The sequence below is a fragment of the Tachyglossus aculeatus genome, chromosome 1 (genome assembly GCF_015852505.1).
Source record: "Tachyglossus aculeatus isolate mTacAcu1 chromosome 1, mTacAcu1.pri, whole genome shotgun sequence".
NCBI classification, from domain to species: domain Eukaryota; kingdom Metazoa; phylum Chordata; class Mammalia; order Monotremata; family Tachyglossidae; genus Tachyglossus; species Tachyglossus aculeatus.
Genome location: NC_052066.1, coordinates 116,396,082 through 116,409,818, shown reverse-complemented (window position 1 = coordinate 116,409,818; position 13,737 = coordinate 116,396,082). Strand labels below are relative to the sequence as shown.

The 13,737-nt window shown below is 39.5% G+C and overlaps 1 non-coding gene across 1 annotated transcript; it reads right to left on the bottom strand.

Moving 5' to 3' along the window:
• Positions 1-395: 395 nt before the first annotated feature.
• On the bottom strand, positions 396-533 carry LOC119935631. The gene has a single exon (XR_005453402.1). It is a non-coding gene; the product is annotated as a small nucleolar RNA SNORA7 (small nucleolar RNA).
• Between the last annotated feature and the right edge of the window lie 13,204 nt (positions 534-13,737).

The following is a 13,737-nucleotide window of genomic DNA, read 5'->3' as shown; positions in this document are numbered from 1 at the left end:
GTAAAAATAGGGAAGTGGTTTACCATTGCCTTCTTTTGCGCAGTAAACCTGAATCTCCGCCTCTTTTTTTAATGGCATTTATTAAGCACTTACTATGTGCAAAGCACTGTTCTAAGCACTGGGGAGGTTACAAGGTGATCAGGTTGTCCCACGGGGGGCTCACAGTCTTAATCCCCATTTTACAGACAAGGTAACTGAGGCCCGGAGAAGTGAAGTGACTTGCCCAAAGTCACACAGCTGACAATTGGCAGAGCCGGGATTTGAACCCATGACCTCTGACTCCAAAGCCTGGGCTCTTTTCACTGAGCCACGCTGCTTCTCCAAGCACTTAAATACCATTGCTGCTTCGCCTTTGACTCTCCCCCATGACATTGAGTAGTCATATATGAGTTTTGACTTATAGCAGATTGCCTTCCATTCATTAGCCACTGCTCAAGCTAGGAATGAAATGGGTAGGCCTCTACTTGAATCTCCCTCCTGTAGCTGAGACTGGTAGAGTACTGGAAACACTCCAGGTGTGATCCTGAGAGGGAGGTTTCTTTACGATATCCTTTATCAGTGCATTTCACGTATAGCACTTACTGTCACTCTCTCACCTCCCAATCTCCATGTCTAGCTTCTGGTAAACATAGTAGTAAAAAGCCAAATGTTTGAGAGACCAGACAAAGGAAGGTGAATGTTAAACAAGATGCCTGGACAATCCACAAACTGAATAAATCACCCTAAATAATCACAAGTTTTAGGAACTCTGATACAACTCACACTCTGAAATTGCCAATTCATAGAACAGTAATAGGGCATGACAATGACATCTTATGTCATGTAAATACAATTCTAGGAAAATGCCCCTCACTAATTTTAACACCCTGAATAGAAAGTCTAGTCGACAAATGGTAATCTCTCCAAGACCTATTCTCCGGTGACAGTTATGCCATAATATTCAAAATGCATTAGATTTGTTTTAATTTTAAACCATCTTCTCATGGTATTGCTCTAAATTCCACCTTGCAGCTTCCCCAATATGTGTGATTTGTTTGATTCCTTCATCTGTAGATTCACTTTCAATCTTGAATGATAGACTTAAAAAGAAATCCGATTAGTAGCCAGTTAATGAGGCCTCCATGGGCCCCTCTAATAGACAAACCACTCTTCAGAATTAAGAAAAATGCTATGAATCAAGATAGTTGGAAAGAAAGAAGCATTCATTTAATATGAAGAACACCTGTGTTTCTCACTGCTATTGCACATTTTGGAAGCCCAAAATGTTAATTACATGTTTTAGGAAAATACACAGCCTTAATAAAGGTTAAGAGGGAGCACTACCTTCTAAAAGTATACATAAAAATCCAAAGAGAAAGCACTGTGCCTTTCTCTTCCCTATTGTTTTTCATATTAGGATCTCAAAGCAACTTATTAAAAAGCATCAACATTACTTTTCTATAGGGATGGAGGAAAGGATGTGATCATTTGCATATATTTACATATTTTGATTAAAAAATGCAGTGCTTGAATGAGCTCTTGTGTTATCTGTGAAAAATAAATAAACTAGTCCTCCTAGCTCATCTATTTTGACCTTATACTGAGGTTCTGTGGGTTGCATTTTCTGTACTTGCTGCCTGAGTGGCACTTATCTGTGACGCTGCAGATCCTACATGAGACCAAATTTAAAACTTGAATAGGGATTGCAGGACAGTCCAACCTTTGCTGTCAGGTATGAAAATTAATGTCCGTGTTTCCTAGCTTTTCCCTTTAATAACATAGTAAACTCTAGCGCCCGCTCTTCATTTCTTGTTTTTCTTTAATGGTTGCAAAGACAATTTTCTTCCTGGAAATAAAAAAATTGCATAAAATAAACAGTAAATTATAAAACTCTTGGTTGTAGAAAGTAAGGTTTTTCTACCCATCAAGAAACAAGATCCAGAAACTGGACCTTCATTTATAATTATTGCCATTATTTATTTGGTACATACTAACCTTATCTGCTTTCATAATTTCAGTGTCCTCAACAGTATCAGTACTTGGCATATTCATTCCACAGCGTTTGAAACTAGTCTGAAATTATTAATCAATTCCTGCTACTTTAATTTTATAGCAAACACCAGTCACCAGGGTTGGTACCTGAATGCCTTAAACAACATTTTCTGAGCTACTCGAATCCCACACGGTTATTTTCCCAGACTCATGAGAATCACGATCCTTTTTGATTTCACATTACTTCCACCCTTTCTTCTTTTAAAATCAAGAAGTCAAGTGACCCCATACCTCTATATCAGAGTAAGCCTCATTACTACAGTATCACGGGGGCTTACTCACTGGAAAATTCTTAGAATTTTGCATTTCCATTGCTGTCTAAGCTGCAGAGGATAACATGGACACTAAGAGCACATCTTATCCAAGAGGCCTTCCCTGCTTTGTTATCTATGCACTTCATTCAATCTGTGACCTTTGGACATTTGATATTCTCCCCACCCCAATCCCACAGCACTTAGGTATGTGTCTTTAAATTATATATTATAAATGACTTATTCATAGTAATGTCTGTCTCCACCTCTAGACTGTAAACTCATTATGAGTGAGGAATCACACAGCAGACAAGTGGTGGAGCAAGGATTAGAACTCAAGTCCTTCCAACTCCCAGGCCTGTGCTCTATCCACTAGACCACACTGCTTCTTGACCACAGCTGAGATTTATTCAGGAGTAAAGGAGAGCATCCTCAAAGCAGTTCTGTAGCTGTAGGACATTTCACCTCTGTCAGAATAACTTTTTAGGTGTGTAGAATTATGGTGAGACAATATCTGTGGATGAGAGCATCATATTGAGAATCTTATCCACACTCTGGCTATGAAAATGCAACAGTGCATCTCTATGGCACCTACATTCAGTGTGAGTGTAATGGTTAATGATAAATGATAACTGTAGTTGAAAGTTCAAAGGTGTTTCCTATCACCACAGGACATGCACTTGAGTGATTTTGGATTAGTGGTGATGGGTTGCCCTGAGCCATCCACAATCTCTTTTCCAGTCTTTTACACCCAAGGGCACATCTTCCACAATAGCAGCTATGGAGAATAGGCGGCCTAGTCACAGAATAGAATATATCTGAAACCTCACAGTAGCAAGTACCACTGTGACCTCATCCATTTTGTAAACCATTTTTGATTGTAAGTATCCTAACAAATAAAGTGTGGGAACGATTTTCATCTTTCCAAGAATGAAAAATATATCTACCCATTTTTAGGCAAATATGCTTCCCACAAAGGAACATCTATTTCCCCTTATAAGACTTTAGAGAAGCAGCGTGGCTTAGTGGAAAGAGCACTGGCTTGGGAATCAGAGGTCAAGGGTTCTAATCCCAGCTCCGCCACTTGTCAGGTGTGTGACCTTGGGCAAGTCACTTCACTTCTCTGTGCCTCAGTGACCTCATCTGTCAAATGGGGATGAAGCCTGTGAGCCCCACGTGGGACGGCCTGATTACCTTGTATCTCGAACAGTGCTTGGCACATAGTAAGTGCTTAACAAATGCCAATATTATTTTACATTGAGGTTGATTTTTTTTCAGATGGCACTACTCCACGGTTAGTGTTGGTGTAGTCTTTTAAGATTCCTCCTTATATGGAGAATCATACATTGTATTGTGCTATAATTCAGAATGCATAGACTACCACTTCAGAAGACAATGATACTGGCCTCCTATTTGCTTCTACTCTAGACATGAAGAGAAAAGATTCATCTAGTGTGACATGATTAATGAAGCAAAGGCTAAAGCTGGGAATTTGGACATTGCTAAAAAGCAGATGCAGCAGGGGTGAAGCCAATGCAAACATCCTCAAACCTTCAACACCAGTTTTGAATAGAGGCATTTTGATTTCCCTATAATGAGTTAGTTTTATAGTATCTCAGATGTAGGCAGTAGTATATACAAGATTTAGGACAACATATAAGCTCTGGAAGATGAAAAAGAATAAATGCAAATCCCAATATTTAACTTCCCCCACAAAACCTATGAAGTGTGAAATTATACTTTCCATTCTGTTGGTCAAAAATATAATTCAAAGGGGAAAACTAGTTTAGACTACACCCCCACCCTCTATTCTAGTTTAGTTCTGCCTGCTAATTGCCACATCTGCTAGTTTGTTGGTAGAGACAATCCCTGGAATCAGTGTAGGGCAAAAAATTGGATAAAAGTAGCAATGTCCTGTAATTTGAGGCTTTCTCTTTGCTAACATAAAAAACATGAATTCAACACATGAGAATATAGCGTCAAAGAAAGATGCCTATACTACAGCGTCCCAGTGCCGGAGCTGGACAGCATAAAACTGTTCAACACTTTCCTCATCAGTGGTGGTTGACTACTGGCTGACTGCTTTACCATTACCATCTGCAGACTTTTTGGACACATAAACAGAGAGCCCATCTATGAAGAGGGTTCAAAAAGTCTGAAAATGGGAATGGTAAAGCAGTGAGCTAAAACCTCAAGGCTTCTTTCTGCAATCCACAAAAACAAGACTGTCACAAACCTGAGCAAATGATGGGCAGAGTTTTGAGTTTTAAAATTAAGAATTCAACACAGCCAGAATATTGGATATAAGTAGGAGACGGAGGAGGTGTCTTTTAATAGTGATAAAGTGTCACTTCAAATTTTGTATTATGGTAATCTGTACGAGAGTATCAAAAAATAAGAGAGGGCCCCAAAAAAAGAAAAGATGAGGTGGTCAGCGATTGACAACCAGCAGACAATCCCACAATGGTAGACTTCAATCAATCAATAGTATTTATTGAATGCTTACTGTGTGCAGGACACTATACTAAACACTTGGGAGAGAACAAATAACAATATAACAGAAATATTCCCTGACCAGAATCAGCTTACAGTCTAGAGGCTTTTCTACAGATCAGCTTGGGTGGCAAGGATTAAGGGCCTAAGTGTTTCCACTACTGTAGGATGACTAGTCTGCTGGATTTGGAGGGAAACGATATCATCTCTCAGAAGGTCTGGCTCTAACTCAAGGTAAATGAACTGCCACTTCTCTCTCTCAGATAACATGACAGGGGATGAATGTGTATAAAAGATCCTGAGAGTTGAAACCTGAATTTGGGGAGGATGGGTGATATGGAGGGGCAGAACCATCAATCCATCACTGTCCCTCAGAGATCCAAATGCCAAAGTCAATGAGAGATCTATTCCCTCCAGTTCCCTAATCCATCCATAGGCATGGATTGTGAAGCATTTACAATGTGTCATGCACTGTTCTATCAGTTGGGGTAGAGATAAGTTCATCAGGTGGGACCCAATCCCTGTTCCACATGGGGATCATCAATCAATCAATCTGTCAATCTTATTTATTGTTTACTATGTATATAGCGCTGTACTAAGTGCTGGAGAGAGTACAGCAGAATTAGGAGATGTGCTTCCTGTTCATAACGAGCTTACAGTTTAGAGGGGAAGACAGACTTTAAGATGAATAAATAGGTAATTTATAAAATATACAAGAGCGGTGGAGTTGGGGGTGGGGCAAATGTTCAATGTCCAGAGATCACAGACTGAAGAAAGGAAAGTGAGCTGGGGAAAAGAGGGCTTAATTAGGGAAGGCCTCTTGGAGAAGATGTTATCTTAATTATGTTTTGAAGGTGGATAGAGAGTGTTGGCCTGGCATATATGGAGGGGGAGAGAGATCCATTCATTCAATCAGATTTATTAAGTGCTTACTGTGTGCAGAGCACTGTACTAAGCACTTGATCCAGGCTGGGGGGATGGCATGGGAAAAGGGTTGGTTGTGAGATAAACAAGATTGGGGCCCAGTGAGGAACAAGAGGACCGGAATGCGCAAACTGAACTGTAGTAGGCTATAGGTGAGTCAATCAAGTAGGAGGGAGACCAAGTATTGAATCCCCATTTTACAGTTGAGGAAACTGAGGCAAAGAGAAAGTAAGGGACATGACCAAGGTCATACGGTAGACTAGTGGTGGAGCCAGAATTGGAGCTCAGGTCCTCTGGCTCCCAGGACCGACTGCATCTCTAGCCACGCTGTTTCCCCAATTCATAGGAGATCCCTGGCAGTAGGCCCTGCGAGTTTACCCAGGAATTGAGTTTTTGGTTTAAAAGAAAGTTGGAGTATTTGTAGCCAAGTGAAAAGTGAAGGATGGATCTGAGAGCACTGGGGAGATACCTTAACCTGTTTCACCCTTTTTAAATTTTCTGAGCAAGGACTTAAAAAAAATTATGGTATTTGTCAAGCACATACTATATGCCAGGTAGTGTATTAAGTACCGGGGTAGATACAAGAAAATCTGGTTGGACATAGTCCCTGTACCACACAGGGCTCACAATCTTAATCTCCATTTTACAGATGAAGAAACAGAGGTTCAGAAAAGTCAGGTAACTTACCCAAGTTTACACTGAAAAGAAGTGGTAGTGCCAGAATTAAAACCCGGGTCCTCCCAGAAATTCCCTTGGTGATTTCTGTAATACCATCCTCTGTTTTACACAACATCCTCAATTTTTTTCTCTCTTTTTTGGTTACACTGTGCTATTGTCTAAAATCATTTGCTCACTTTAAATATGGGAATTAATTAGTACAATTAAACTCTTGGAAAAATAGGTGTTTGAGAAATCTACTAAATAAAAGGATTGAGGTGCATTGTGATACAGAAGGGATTTCATGTCTTGGAAATAATCATTCATAGCACATTTTATAGCTACAATAGGTCTGCTCTAAGAATACCCAATCTACCCCAGAATTTAGCATTGAGCTCAGTACCTACTAAGCACCTAATGAATATTATGACCAATCAGTGAATAACTATAACCAATACAATAACATTTTGATCTGCTCCAGATACTCTCTCATAATGCAAACTTCCATTTTGTAGAATTGGAGAAAACTTGCTTGAGGTCGGAAGGAAATTATCACTGGTACTCTACTTCTAAACTCTCTTTTTGCAATCTTATGCATTACTCTCTCAATTTAAGGAAATTATACGTGATACAAAAACACTTTCAATTTTACATTAACTCCAACCTCTCATTTAATGTATTTGAAATCAGTGACATTCAAGTTGATGGAAATTCTAAAAATGCAGTTTAAATTTTCTGTAATTTTCTGATTTATATATTATTGAAAATATTTTTATCATTTATTTTCATTATAAAATGATTCGACAGCTGCCCTCTCTATCCAATTTTAGTTCATCTGAGTTCATTTCCAGATGTAGGATGTGCTAAATCTGGAAATAAAAACGGGTCTGTCCTTTATAATTCTAAAACTTAATTCTTGCTGTTCCCTCAAAAGCACACCATCTGTTCTGCTATTTCTATAATCACTGGGTAACTATCAATCAATCAATCAGTGGTATTTATTGAGTACTTATGTTTTGCAGTGCATTTTACGTAGGGCTTGGAAGAGTACAATACCACAGAGTTAGTAGACACATTCTGTGCCTACAAGGAGTTTACAGTAAAGAGGGGGAATCAGATGTTAAAATAAATTACAGATATGCATATAAGAGCTGTGGTGCTGAGGGCAGGGTAAATAAAGGGTACAAGTCCTGTCCATCATATTCTCATCCACTACCTCCTCCAACATACCATCTTAACTGCTCTCTTCATCTACACTGGAGGCTATGTAGCTCATTCCAAATCTATCTCAAACATTATCCCAAATTCTGCTTTGTAACAGCTTCTTTAAGATCAAATGTGTGGGATGGGAGGGCAAAAAACCTTACAGGATAGTAAATTCACAAGATGGCTAATTCCTATAATTCTTATAATTTAAGAACTAGAGTTCACAATCAGGTTATAATGCAGATGAAATTCATCACTTTTCAAGCTTCAGTTTGTTGTCTTATGCCATCAAGTCATCTCCCACCCATAGCGATGCCACAGACACATCTCTCCCATTCATTCATTCAATCATATTTATTGAGCACTTACTGTGTGCAGAGCACTGTACTAAGCACTTGCGAAGTACAAGTTGGCGACATATAGAGACAGTCCCTACCCAACAATGGGCTCACAGTCTAGAAGGGCTCCCAGAACCCCCTACCTCCATCTGCAATCATTCTGGTATCATTCTCAATAAATACGACTGATTGATTGGTAGTGTATCCATAGAATTTTCTTGATAAAAATACAGAAGTGGTTTACCATTGCCTCCTTCGGTGCAGTAAGCTTGAGTCTCCACTGTTGATTCTGTCCCATGCCGCTGCTGCCCAACTCAGGTGAGTTTTGACTTGTAGCAGATTGCATTCCACTCTCTAGCCACTGCCCAAGCTAGGAATGGAATGCATTTATCTCTGCTTGACTCTTCCTCTGGTAGTCGAGACTGATAACGTGCTGGAAACTCTCCGGGTGCAACCCTGAGGGAGCAAGCTTCAGTAGAGTTCAACAAATCCATATGAGCACTCAATCAATCAATCAATCAATCAATCGTATTTATTGAGCACTTACTGGGTGCAGAGCACTGTACTAAGCACTTGGGAAGTACAAGTTGGCAACACATAGAGACAGTCCCTACCCAACAGTGGGCTCACAGTCTAAAAGGGGGTGACAGAGAACAAAACCAAACATACTAACAAAATAAAATAAATAGAATAGATATGTACAAGTAAAATAAATAAATAAATAGAGTAATAAATATGTACAAACATATATACATATATACTCATCCTTTGTGTTTCACCAGATCAACTATGTTGTATCTGGTGCCATACTAATAACCTCTATCAGTAGAAAGAGGCTTCCACTCACAGTAGCCCAGAAGCCCAGACTCTGACCTTCAAAGCAAAGCAATTTTCACTGGTGGGAATAGAATTTGGAAAGATGACCAGCCTCCTTCATTGGTCAGGGTGGATGCTGATAGCCTTTGGGAACGTATATAAAGAGAACCAGAAAAATATTGTGTCGGAAAGGCTGAAGAGGGTTTCTATGTATCCCATTATACTTTCCATTTTTACAGTAATCTAGGAATACCCTCCTCTATTCTGTGAATGTGTGATCTACTGAAAACTATCTCAAATCTGCATGCAACTAAATAAACATGACTCTGTTGCTGCCATCTGCTGCCAGGATTAAAAACAATGGGTATAAAAAGCACGAAGGGTAACAAAGAGTTTTGTGTATGGCATAAAATGGTATTAAATGCAACATTTAGCAATACATGTACATATAACAACATACGCTCAATTAATCATTTTTTATGGTAAATCGTTTGTCCTCTCTATATCTGTTTTGTAACAAATAGAAGCAGAGTGGCTCACTGGAGAGAGCACGGGCTTGAGAATCAGAGGTCACGGGTTCTAATCCCGACTCTGCCACTTGTCAGCCGTGTGACTTTGGGCAAATCACTTAACTTCTCTGTGCCTCAGTTACCTCATCTGTCAAATGGGGATTAAAACTGTGAGCCCCATGTGGGACAACCTTGTATCTCCCCAGTATTTAGAACAATGCTTCGCACATAGTTAGCACTTAACAAATCCCATCATTATTATTATTATTACTGACAATCTTTTACAAATGAATGAAAGTATAGATACTCATATTACAGATAGTTTGTGTTAATATTTAGTCCCTCTAAAACACTTTGCAGGTAATTGCCCTTGAAAGGAAGGTGTTTTGTGTTTTTGGTTCCCTTCAAGGTTAAATTGATCTTAGATTTAAATTAGAAAAGCAACTTTCCTAATTTGATTTTATTTACTTAAAAATGCATCTCAGCAGATCTGAGCAAGGCCTTTCTCTTTCCAGAGCTGTCACTTGCTGACAGCTCTTCTCTTTTATTGAAAGCCTCCCTGCCGAATGCAGTATTTAGTAATGAATATGCCAGCGTCAGCAGGAAAACCAGAACTTCACATCTGAATAGCATTATATTTGGACTTATCTTGCTCGAGTTAGTATAAATTATCTGAATAATATCTTCTATATGAGAAGGTAAAAGATAAAACGTCTGGGGCCCTTGCCCCAAGTCAATGAGGCAGCTTCACACTTTACAAAGACACCGTGTAAACTGAAGCACTTCTCAGTGTAGTCAAAGTGTTTCATTCTCCCCATAATTTCTAAACAATTTGAGCTTAATTTTTCCACTTAAAATGTTCCAAATATGTTTTGTAAAACATTAATCTTGCTAATAATGATGTAATATATTATAATACATTGTATACATTAAAAATTATTATTACTTATTGTAATAATCAGGGTACCTTTTAGGGCTTAGTATGTGTCAAGAACTGTATTAAGTGCTGGGGTAGATAATTTCTAAAAAAACCTTTTAAAATGTTCAAATTCCATCAGTGGTCCCCAGTCCTCGTTTACTAATAATCCCTAGACTGCTAACTAGGGATTTAAATACTAACAAATGTGATTGACTTAATTTTACGTGCTTTTTTTTAAGAATCTTAATTTAGAGGTTTCCTGATATAGGACTTGGCTTTCAGGCCCATCCTTCTGTAGTAAAATGAGCTAACCCACATGCTCATGTGTGGGCCAATATGGCCAGTGCTGGTCAATTCTGGAAAAAAAGATACCTGTCTGTAGGATTCAGAATTGTTCAACTGACCTCCATGCTTCCAAAATATGCCATCCATTGTTCATTGTGCCTTAAGACTCCATTTCCAACCAGGAAAATTGAGACGAGTTCCCAAGGCTGCCTAAAGAACAAAGTATAATCTCAAAATTCCCAAATCTGTGCCTGGAGGTGGAATATCAATACAACTTTACAAAGATTTATAATTTTGATATCGTTGCAATTTAAATTGCCTCAGTAAAAAAAAATAAAAAGATGCCATATCTGTAAAAAAAAAAAATTGCAAAAAACCCTTTTCTGAGAATGCAGTGCTATCAGTGATTTTTAAATTTTTTTTGTTTTCTGTTTTTTTTTTAATGGGTAGGATTGATGAGCATATTCGAAGGCAGAGAATAATGACCTGTCAGAGAGTGAGTGGTTGAAATTGGCAGTTGGGGAGGGAAGAAGTGTGAACGCAAGTGATTTTGGAAGGTAAGAAGTGTTGGATTCAGAGATCTGATAAGAGGAGTAGATTTTGAAAGCAGGTGGGAGATCCCCTTTTGATACGAGGTTGAGAAGGTTGAGAGAGTAGATGTGGGGAGGGAGTGGAAAGTGAGAAGGTGATAGGGAGACATTTGGGAGACCATGACTGATGGTTTCAATTTTGTTAAGAAAGTCATAGGTAAGGTCATCAAGAGTAGGAAGGCAGTGGAGGTCGGGGCAAAGGGAGCTTCAGAGGGGAGAAAAGCATCCTCAGTGGGTTGAAGATCTTCAAAATGGTAAATAAAAGATTTGTAATTTTACACATGCTCTCCTTTGGCTGGGATGAAATTTATATAAATTAATAAAAAGGATTTAATTTAAGGTTAGCAAGTCATTTTCCTATTCTTCCTACCTAAAAAAGATTTTATTAAAAGTATATCTGCTCCAAAATCTTCTAGATCCGAACGCCACAGAGTGACTGAGACTTCCTATTCAGTAGTATTAGAAATACAAATACTCTCTGAAGCAAACTAGCAATTATTGAGTACTAAGGTAAAACAAAGAAATGCATAATCTGGAGAAGGGTTGGGATTGGATGTGGAGAGAGAACTGAAGAGAATAACAAAGAGAGTGGATGGAGCAGGGTCAAGAGACTCACCACGGGGAATCTGAATTGAAGTTTGAGCCTTTAATCATCCCTAAACTTCCTAGATCTAGCTTGTTGAGAGGGAGAAGGGCAGGAAATAGGGAATGGAGCAGCATGGCTTAGGAGATAGAGCTTGGGCCAGAGAGTCAGAAGGACCTGGGTTCTAATTCTGGCTCTGCCACAAGTCTGCTGTGTGACCTTGGGAAAGTCACTTAACTTCTCTAGGCCTCAGTTACTTCATCTGCAAAATGGGAATGGAGACTGTGAGCCCCACGAGGTACAGGGACTGTGTCCTACCTGATATCTATTGCAGCACCCAAAACAGTGTTTGGAACATAGTAAGTGCTTACCAAGTGTCATAATTATTATTATTATTATTATTATTATTATTATGGAGGGGAAGGAGAGAGGACAGGCTATTGGGGATGAATGGTAGAAAAAGTCAGAATCTGGTTGGGGAGAATTAATGTACAGGGGGAGATAGACATGAATATGAATATTAATTTCGCTATAGATATATACATAAGTGCTATGGGGCTGATTAAGGGATAAACAAAGAGTGCAAATCCTAGTGCAAGGCTGATGCAGAAGGAAATGAGAGAAGAGGAAATGAATAAAAGCGTAGTCAGGGAAGGTCTCTTGGTGGGGATGTGCATTAATAAGGCTTTGAAAGTGGGGAGAGTGATCATCTGTTGATTATGGAGGGGAGAATTTAGTGAGCTCACACCTGATGGTTTCAATTTTCTAAATAAAGTACATGGCCAGTTCATTAGGGACAAGAGGAAGGGAAGCAGGGGCTTGAGGAGAGAGTTAAACAACTGAAACAACTGGTTAGGGATATGGGAACGGGAGACAATAAGGATGGAGAAATAATGTTTCCAGGCAGAGGAGAGGGCAGGGTTAAATCAGGCAAGGTTAAAATTAAGTGAATACAGTTGGCCTGATATCTGGATTTCTGCCAGCAGCACTCAGATTTATCCACAGGAGTGAAGGACACAGACTTTAGAAGTGATCCAGTACTCTGGGTTAGTGGTACGAGATCAGCAAAGGGATAAGGGACCGTCTTTATATGTTGCCAATTTGTACAAGCGCTTAGTACAGTGCTCTGCACACAGTAAATGCTCAATAAATATGAATGAATGAATGAATAAGGGACTGAGTGACCCAGGTTCAGTAGAGAGGATGGTGAGGCAGACGAACAAACACACCCACATACTCCCACCACACATACACTCGCCTGTCTCCCTAGTAGGAAATGCTTGATTTCCTCACTTTCCCATACAGCCTTACTTCCCAACCTTCCAGGTCTCCTGGCAGTCCTTTGAGGCTTGTACAAAAGGGAGGAAAGGAAGACTGATGTGCTGTTGGGATAGAGCTCAGGGGTTAGTGCCTGACTGTGGGAACTGTATTTGCGGCAGGCTGCCTTTGGTTGCTTTGCCTTACCTTAAATCTTCATTTTAGCCGTAGTTTTTACATCATTTATATTGTTTATATCATTTGGGGAAAACTCAAGAAATCTCCCTTTTCTCACATGGAGAAATGTCTTCTAATGGACTCCACAAAAATGTTGTGCAAGATGTCGTCCACACTGGAAGAGCACCCTGAATCCCTATCTCACATTTCTGGGTCCCATTCTTTCCCCACTTCATCAGGAGCCCCATGATCAGTGTGAGATCCTGGAACAATGGTTATAGAGGTGGGAGTGCAGTTAAGGTTGTAGCTTTCCTCAGTGGCAGATATAGTGCTCCTGGCATACATAGACCCTGGAACATGCCCTTTATCCTTTCTGCCACAACCCCACTGGGTATGGTACCACAATGAACCAACCAACCTCAGATTCTGTCCTGTACTTGAGCATTGCTGATCACTCAGAACTGTGCTTTGCACATAGTAAATGCTCAATAGATACCACTGAATGAGTGAATTGGGTAAAGATAAGAGCAGTCTCCTTGCATATCCAGAAGATGTCCACATAGTGCCCACCTGAGGATGGAAGAAGGCTCTTCCACATCACAAACTAAAGATGGTCTAACTCACTCCCTAAGTTGGAACAAATAGATTCAGTATAGTAAGAAACTTGTGTGCATACTCATGATGTCTGTTAAAGCATGATG